Source organism: Pleurodeles waltl, chromosome 9, assembly GCF_031143425.1.
Source record: "Pleurodeles waltl isolate 20211129_DDA chromosome 9, aPleWal1.hap1.20221129, whole genome shotgun sequence".
Lineage (NCBI taxonomy): Eukaryota > Metazoa > Chordata > Amphibia > Caudata > Salamandridae > Pleurodeles > Pleurodeles waltl.
In genome coordinates, this window is record NC_090448.1 from 272,140,660 (window position 1) to 272,150,715 (window position 10,056).

At 41.8% G+C, this 10,056-nt stretch overlaps 1 long non-coding RNA gene across 1 annotated transcript; it reads right to left on the reverse strand.

The window, feature by feature from the left end:
• Positions 1-204: 204 nt before the first annotated feature.
• LOC138259158 (uncharacterized) lies at positions 205-2,251 on the reverse strand. The gene is made up of 3 exons (XR_011198650.1): positions 2,154-2,251; positions 1,277-1,336; positions 205-316 (listed from the first exon to the last, which is right to left on the reverse strand). It is a non-coding gene; the product is annotated as an uncharacterized lncRNA (long non-coding RNA).
• Between the last annotated feature and the right edge of the window lie 7,805 nt (positions 2,252-10,056).

Sequence of the window (10,056 nt, forward strand, 5' to 3'; positions counted from 1 at the left end):
GCTGAGATCATCACATACCACCTTTTTGAACAGCAGGTGTAGACGAACTGCACCTCCCTCCTGTCCCTAAAGCAATTTATATAAATGATGTGCAAGGGTTACCCTACCCTGCAGCCCCAATGTACATTGAAAAGTAGATCAAACATCAGCATCAAAGTAATGGTGTGACATCAAAAGACATCAATATGAAAAAGTCCTACTAAGTTGTAGATTTTTCCATGTCTTATTTATTCCATTTCAAGATACCAGTAAAAACTTCATGACTCCACAGCTAACAGCAAAAGAGACACAGCCAACGCATCCGTGAACTTCAAGGCTGTAAAGTGACAACATCAATATACATAAACACAAAACCTATATATCCTACATACATAAAAGCAAAATCCCCCCAATGATATATAATTATTAGTTTCCATAAGTATACAAAAAAGTGTCAGATTTAAAAAAAAAAATGTTGAAAAACATAACTGCACATAAGCACGCTGCACATTGGTTCAGTCACTAACCATTATTAACCAGTAATCCCTTCATCAACTATCTTGTATGTTTCATACTTATTACATCAGAGGAGAAGTTATCCATCACAGAGAGCAAATCATCGTCCAGCATTATGCTCATAATGATATTACTTCAAAACATCGGTGCAAGTAAGCAAAATTCATTGTCTATTTTCATTATAGATTTGAGATTATATGGTCAATTCTCATAGAGAATTACACTCAAAAACAGGAGCACAAAATGTAAATGAAAAAGAGGCAAAAAATACATACCCTCAGAAAATCCTATAAACCGCAATCATTCATTTAGGCACAAAAATGTATATTGCCATATTCCAAAATTTTAAAAACGTTGTATCATTTATATTGGAGGTCCCAGCCTTATTGCAACTCACTGCCCCACTCCTGTTTCCAGTGAGGTAAACCCCCACAAAGAACACCTAGTAAATACATTAATAACATGGTAAATATATAGAAGTGCAGGATTACCCTACTGTGACAAACTGAACATTTTAAATCCAACTATCCCTACCATATGTGCCTCCCCCTCTCAGACACGTTCCAACACTTCCGATTTACAGACCATCAACTGCAGCATATTAAATCCGATGTGCAGTAAGTGCATCTCATCCCAGCGGCTTGTAGCAGAGTATACTCAAACAAACAGATATTATGTATGGCAAAATCAATCAACAAAGCACGTCCAATTACAGACAGCCCGTAAAAAAAACCACCTCGCACAATCAAATAAATCACCACTATTTGTTAATATTACACACCTGTGTCTGGCAAAATCCATCTTGCACATCTTCAGGATGGACGGCCTGCATTAAAGTATCCTCCAGGGGTTTAAAACAAATACGAAAAACAAGGAAAAAAAGTTACCTGTAATGCGATGTATCAAAAAAACTCCTAATTAGAAATAGTCTGTAACCATGTTTACATCAAGTACGTCCCTATCAAGGACAGCCTGTAACAGTGAATCCCACAGGAACTAAGGCAAAACAGAATAGTTCCTGTGGCGCGCCCTACCTGCAAAGTGCTTCTCGGAGACAGTCTGTAATAATGTATCAACCCAAAAAGTAAAGACAAACAGATGCTCCCCATAGCGCGCTTCTACCGCAAAGCGTGCCTGAAAAAATAGCCCGTAACAATGTATCAATCCAAAGAGTGAAGAGAAACAAAAGTTACCCATAGCGCGCTCCAACAGTAAACGGTCTCTCGAAACAGATAATCCATAACAAAAACAAGAAGGAGGGAGGCGGACCACACAAAGGTGCAGTTGACATATCCTGTAATGCACTCAGAAAATATACTGCAGAAAATTATTCACGCACAAGACACATGATACAATAGCCAACTCTTAATAGAAAACTGGCTTGGCTCCCTACCACCCACAAAGCTAACCAAGCACCTGGCCTTCTTATCAAAAGGGCAAAGTTCATAATGCTTCATAACATCGCCATGTGGCACTTAATTATAAATCGTGTTGGACATGCAAATTCCCACATGCACCAATTGCTAAATACATCTCAATAGCATGACCTTCATGTGCAGTGCCTATACTCACCCGAATCTGTGTTGAAGCGTTAACATCCTAACACTAGCTACACACCAATAAATAAAATAATAATACAAAATAAAAAAAGCGCTTACCACCCAACCCTGTGCATTTTAATTAACCACCACCATCAGCTAACATTAAACACTTGTGTGTGGATCTATGAGGCACTTCCCCCATATCTGAGGTAACGGGTCCGCCATCTTGGAATGTTTGTTCATTCGCAGATATTTAACCAAAATCTTAATTCAAACTCGTACTCCTGCCTTGTAATTTAAGGCTAGTCCTTATAACATTGAATTAATTTTACCAACATCATAGCTCGTCTGAATGACTAAGTCCGTCTGAAAGGAAACTGTATTGTCACACTCTTCAAATGTCCGGGCCACTATATCACATTCGAGCGCGAGGCTCCTTACATACATAAACAATACTCTTGTATTAATAGTCTACCTACTATTATAACACATGCCTGTGCCAACATTTCTTTCAAATTATTAGCGGGGCAAAATTTAATTATGTTCAAATACACATTCCTTCGTCCCGAACCCACGTTTCTAATGGTAGGAGCGGGGCAGTGTTTAAAAGTCCACTGATGTTTTAAGTACAAACCAACTGTGTTTTGTAATATTTCATTTTATAAAATCCATCCCAAACTCGTATTCCGAAACTGTTAACAGGACCATGTTTGCAATCACGGATAAAATGTAATTATATGATGCAGGTGTCTTGCTACACATATTATCTAAAAAAACATTGATGGGGAATTAATTACAATCCAGACAATGTTAAATAAGATAATGCAGGAATCATGCAGAGCATTTTCCAATCACAGACAATAATTATTTTTGTGGATTTATGGATGTTTCAATCCAATGACCACAAGGGTTCCAAATAGAACTAACCTTAACCACACAATCTATACAGCTGCTCACATAACTCCTTATCAATGATATGAACCTACTATACTTTCCAATCAATATTAGGAATGTCAGCAATACACTTTAACTGTCTGGGAAAACAATCTCACCTTCATCTTGTGCTAAGGGTCGGCATGGATATCCAGGCCTTCATTACTCGCACATAATGCAGCCTATACACACAACATTATTATTATTATTATTATTATGCGTAATTTGTAGAGCGCATGGCTACCAATAAGATTTTCCAGCGCTGGAAGAGTTACAGATTAAGGTGCTCTAAGCAGTTTACAGAGTTAGTCAATAAAAACCTGATAAATGGAAAGGACGTATTTAACAGTTGATGACAGGAAAAAAAATCACCTCCTACCAAAGTTAAAAAGGACCTGAAAGTTGGAATAGCAAGGTTTTTAGCAATTTATGACATGTTAAGAGAGAAGCACATCCTCTCAAAGTTGCAGGCAGGTCATTCCAAAGTTTGACCCCAAGTTAGAAAAGACCCGGACACCCTGGCGACTTTTCTTCATTCTAGGAATTGCAGCCAACTTCTGGTGGCTGGACCTAAGCTGGCGGCTAGGGGGAATAGCGGGCGACTAGGGAACTCAGATAAATGAGATCAGTGTTGTAAAGGTATTTATGCATAAAGAATAGTGCCTTGAATTGTATCCTTCGTTCAATGGGCAGCCAACGAAGGACCTTAACATAATGGCTGAGCTTGTAAATTTAGGAGGACAATGCAAAAGGCGTGTAGCAGCATTTTGCATAACTTGAAGGTGCTTTGTTGCTGATTTGGCCACATCTAAATATAAAACATTCCCATAGTCCAGCCTGGACATCACGTGAGCTTGGACCACTGTTTTCTAAGCTGCTGATGAAAGGCAACAAAGGAACTTCCTTAACCATTTCAGTATTCCAAAACAAGTAGAGGCTACCTTAGTAATCTGGTGATTCATTGTGAGATCCCGGTCCAGCCAGACTCCCAAATTTCTTACAGCTGGAGCAGGGGTGGGAAGATCACCCATAGAGTCCGGCCACAGATGAGCGCCACAGGGTATGGCAGGGTTACCTACCAAGAGCACCTCAGTCTTGTCTTCATTTAATTTTAGGGAATTTGCTCCCATCCAGGCTGACACGTGATCCAGGTAAGAGGCTATTCTTAGATGACAAAGATACCACAATCTGTGTGTCATTTGCATATGAGAAGAGGGTGAGACACCAATTCCCATTCCTTCCAATCTTTGCAGATGCGTATTGTGGTTAACTGTGTTAAATGCTGCACCGAGATCTAACAGAAGCAGTGCAGCAGCTCCACCTTCATCCAGTTGATATCTTAGATATTCCTTAGCACCAAGAAGTGTAGACTCCGTACTATGGCCTGCTCAGATTCCAGATTCAGATGGGTGGAGTATGTCATTTTGCTCAATATGTTTTGTCAAAAGAGCGTTCACATGTTTTTCCAGCACTTTGGACAAGGTGGGTAGCAGAGATATAGGCCCTCATTATGTACATGGCGGTCAAGACTGCCATGCCTGGGGCGGCGGAAATTACTGCCACCGGCATGGCGGTCTCGACCGCCATATAAATAACAATAACAAGGGAAGACTGCCACAGGCGATCCTCCGCCACCGCCAGGCTGCCGCCAACAGGCAGCCTGACGATGGCGGATTACATTTTCCAACAGGGCAGCGGTGAAAGCAGCGCTGCCCTCTGGATAATGTACCCTGTTTCCCCCAGCCTTTTCCTGGCACCTGCCAGGGATAGGCTGGCAGAAGGGGTGCTCCAGGGCCCTCGTGCAGTGCCCCATCGCGCAGGTCACTGCCTGATTTACGGGCAGTGATCTGCGCGACTGGTGTTGCTGCATTGTCGCGGTCCAACATTGGAGTCGCGGTCCATGTTAAGGCCCTGTTCCCTGCTGGGCCGGTGGGCAGAAACACTGTTTCCATCCGCTGGCCCAGCAGGAAAAACATTATACGGCTGGTGGAGGGGCCGTCGCTCTGGCAGTCTTCTGTTGACCGCCAGCACTGATCTCGGCGGTCTGTATCACCGACATCATAATGAGGGCCTTAGTCTATACGCAACAACCAAATAGTATACTGTTCCAAACCAGAAAAGAAGGGAGACCTAGCTCTCAGGAGCAAGAGCCCTCACACATCCAAATGGATGTCATGCTTCATCATTGGAGGTGCTCCTCGTCGGACTGGCACTGCAATGTCTGACGGGCTCCCCGAAAGGGGGCTCTTTGCCGGAGTTCTTTTAGGTGACTGATGTAGTTAATTCTATAGTGGACAATGCCCATCGGCATAAACTGACAGGAGAAAGAAAAACTGAAATTGACTCTGCACCTACAACAACAAAACAAATTTATATAGCTAGTGTAAGGTATAGTCCAGGGTTATAAACAAAACAGAAGTGAAAAATGAGAAATCATGCTCAATCACTTTTAAAACACGGTAACTGAGAGATCCAAAGAAATCAAAGAACCTCTAAACTAGGGTCAACATGTTTTGCGTCTAGTGGTCCAGCCAGATCCATTGACGCATCATCAGGACCAAATACTACTTCTCCAAAATTAATAATACATTATCCTAGTTAATGCACTAAGAAACAGTCACTTACTTAAGATAACTGTATGTCCGGTATAATGTCAAAAATGTTGGTCGCCCATCCCCAATTGTGAAATATGGCTCCTTCGGAAAGCACACGCCAAGGACTGGTGCTGTTACTATAAATATAGCAGCCGGTCCACATTGCAGGACCTACCCTCCGGCAGCGCTCCAGAATCTGGCTTGTTCCCTGCTGGGCTGGTGGGCGGAAACACTGTTTCCGCCCGCCGTCCCAGCAGGGAAAACATTATACGGCCGGCGGGGAGGACGTCGCACTGGCGGTCTTCTGTTGACCGCCAGTGCTGATCTCGGCGGTCTGTATCGCCGAGATCATAATGAGGGCCTTAGTCTATAGTTAGCCCATATAAGGGGGTCGACATTAGACTCTTTCAGCAACGGTGTGACTAAGGCCATCTTCCACATTGTTGGAACTACCACTTCAGCAAAAGATTGATTCAGTAGCAGTTTTATGTACTCCAAGCCGTGCTCTGAAAGTATACTCATGATATCTAGGTGCCATGGATCTAATGGAGAGCCTAATTTAATAGAGCTAAGAATGGTCTTAACCGCCAGTATGTCCGGAGGTTGAATATTCCTTAAGATTGTTTTAACTTTGGAAGTGTTTTTCTGAAAGTTAACAATAGTTTTGTTCTGAAAAGTAGCCTTGATATCCTCTACCTTTTTGATGAAGAATTCAGCAATTTCATCACACTGTGAGTGAGAGAGCGCAATAATAGGAACCAAATTAATTTGATCAGACAGAGACGAAACCACTTTAAATAACATTTTGGGGCAATTTGTGTTGCCGTGATTTTATTTGTGAAGTAAAAAGCCTCAGCTTTCCGACACGCTTTATGATAAGATTTTAAGGCATTCATATAGGTTGCCTTATCCACCTTGCTATAAGTTTTCTTTCTAACTTTTTGCAAAACCTTTCCTCCTTGTAGAGAGACTCATTGAACCAAGGTGCTGGTGGTAAAAAACCTACAATGCCTCTTGGTAGTCATAAGAACTAAAGTGTCTAAGGAAGTCCTTAGCCTATTATCAATCACCAGTGCGTCAAGTTCCACCGAGTTGCTTAACGAGGGGGGATTATCCTTCACAGTCTCATTCCATTTAAGGATATCAAGTTTTGTCCAGCATATACTAGAAGAAATAGATGGCTTGTTCTGACAATGTGGCAGTGCATCTATTAATAGAGAGCAGGGAACGGCAAAATTATCAGACCATGTCAAAGGTAGAGGCATATCATCCAGTGCCATAGCAAGGTTTGTAAATGTTGTATCTAGCAAATGACTGGCCATATGAGTGGATAACTTAGTTATTAGATTCATATCTAATGCCAGAAGATCATCAATTAGGGATATCACAGCAGTGTTAGATTTATCCTCTAGATGTAAATTTATATCTTCCAAAATAGTCAAATAGTAAAATTAGCCTGTTTCAAAATGGCAGGGGCTAGCCCTTCAACGAGATCCGAACATCATTTACCAAGGCTACTGACATGGTAAATTTCTTTGTAAATGCTATATAAAACAACATAGCTTTGCATCTAGGGATATTAAACTTCTCAATCTTACAGGAAAACCCATCTCTACATATAACTGCTACCCTACCCCCTTTCCTATCCATGGGATCTACATGAGCCATGTGGTAACCAGCTAGCAAGGCTGCCACCAAATCCAGACCAGAATTTCCATTTAACCAGGTTTCTGTAAGAAACATTTAATTCAGATTTTGCTTCATTAAAAAATCAAATAATTCCTGTTAGTGTTTCCCCAGAGAACCAACATAATCCTAGGATGTTAGATCTAGTAGTTGGATAAGCACATAGAAGTGTCACTGTACATGAGTGGGCCAGTAGGCCTCAACTCCAATACACAGATAAAAATGTCTGGTCACAACTATGGGTTCACTAAAACCAGGGCAGAGACATCAGTCCATTGTCTGTCAATGAGGGCACATGGTGTACCCCTCCAGGTCATAGGACAAGCCTAGGACATTACTCATGTGAAGGGACAGGATTAGGCCTCTCCACACAAACTAGATACATGTGGCGCTAGGACCAAAAATCACAAGCCAGGATAACGAGTACACACGGGGCACCAAGGGCAGGAGAGTATAACTGCACACCATGCTTGGGTCATTCCTGTGCCAGCAGAGGTCCAGAGGAGAGGGAAGCCTAGAAGACAACAGGACACATTCCTCATCTCATGAATAGACACAGTAACTAGCAAGACGATGTTTCAAACCAAGTGCAAAGTCCAAATCCAAGGTCTCTCATTAGTAGGCCTCATAGACTCAGGCGCATTTGTAAACATCATGGACAAAGGTCAGTTTTTAAAACTGAAACCAAAGCCAAAAATAACGCCTACAAAGATTCTAATATACTCCAGCGCTTTCTAACTCCTCTTCATGGCAAGCATTAACCATAAACATAACCAAATTGTGGCTAAGGTCTTAGTCACTGATAAAGGGTCTGGCACGCTAAACTGTGCCACAACCAAAGATCTAGGACTAATTATCACCAACAGTGTCAACGAATGCACGTTTATTGCCATGATCTGATGCTACACCTTCCTTTTCAAAGGATGTAGCTGCCTCAAATTTAACCCCATCAAGTTATACATTGAACAAACCATCAAGCTGACAACACTGAGACATAAAAGGATGCCTTGCTGCCCATGACCACAGATGAAACAAAAACATGAGAAACTGGAAGCTTTTGTTGTTATCAAGAAGGCAGCTGCACCCAACCCATGGGTATCCCCGATGGTGGATTACACCAAATGAAAACATCCAGGGGCTGATAAAATCTCCATAGATATGCAACTACCAAATAAAGCAATAATGAGAGAGTGCCACATAATGCCCACCATTGATGGCATCTCGCAAGACCTCAATGGAGCATGATGGTTCTCCAAATTAGACCTGAACAAAAGAATGCCTCCAAAGTTGTGGAATGGGAGTTGAGTGATAGCCCTTCTAGACAGTGCAAGAGTGACTGTAGTTCACCACCAGGCTCTCAAAGAGCATCTGATATTGACTCCAACTAAGGAATACATACAGGGTAAACATATCAGGGACACAAACTCTCCAGGTAGGGTTCATGATGTAGAAATACAAATTGACGGGGATATATTGTGGCAAATTGAAGTCATAATCTGGTCTCATTTGTCAGATGCCTATGGCATCTTTTTTGCAGAGGATGCATGGCCTTCACCATTTGCAATGGGTCCACCTTGAGGTAAGGTAGTAATAATGCAAGCATTTTCCTCCATAGTTCCTGAAGGACTCATGGAAAACATGCACACAACCGGGCTTTAAAACTGGCTCCAGCGCTCCATAGAAACTAAGGGGGATGGGACAAAGAGTCTGTAGCACATGTTACTCCTTCAAGGAGTGAGCTCCAAGTTCAGGCTCAGTACACATTAAAGCCAGAAGATATGTGCAAAAACAAAGGCCATCCTAGAATAATTACAATATTAAGGAATAATAGTGACTTGATATTCTACCATGAATACCACTATATTATTATTATTATTATTATTATTATTATTATTAAAATATTACTATAGGGCTTTCAATGCACACACAAACACATGAGGTATAAATGGCTCACGGTAATGGACTGATAACAAACTTAGGAAAAACAGTTCTCAAGACAGGGGGGGTAATCGTTCAGGAGTTACGCTGACTAGTATAGGCTCATTGGCAATATTGATTGCTTACCCTATGCCCACAACTATGAAATATATTTAGGTAAAGCAGATTACGCAATTCTCAATAATAGTAAACATGGTGGTTTGATATTCCTTGAGTAAAATAGTGGTCAGAGATTCCATACAAATCATCACATTAGTTTATTTTGCCTTATTCTGCCTTGGGATGGTTAGGCTCCTTTTTGGAGAAACAAGAGCAATTGGTCTGGATGAAGCTGTGCTACTCCAAACCAAATAATTGAAAAGGGGGTGTCCCTCAGAGCTCCACACTGTGCCCTGCCCTTTTTAATATCTTTTTATCCCCGTTGGCATTCCTGGTGAATCCTTTGGCATCAAAATCATGTCCTATGCGGATTATATGCAGCTCCTGCTCATCTACGAGAGGGACACAGTTAGCGCCAAAGAAACATTTGCTCTTTGCCTAAAAACGCTACTTGACTGGCTTAGGAGGAACACATTACAGTGCAACCCAGACAAGACCGAGATCCTACTGTTTGGGTTGAATCTCCTCCCAGGATGACCAGGAACCTGGCCTAAGAATGCCCTCACCCACACCTCCCCTGACAACAGTGGCAAGAAATCTGGGCATTTTGTTGGATTTGCATCTTTCCTCCAGCACCCAGGTTTCGTCGGCTGTAAAATATTGTCTTTGAAATCTTCGCCAACTCAGAACATTTCTGCACCTGATTCCTCATGAAGATCAGGTCAGAGTGGTCAGGGCTTTGATCTTATCTAGGCTGGATTACGCCAATG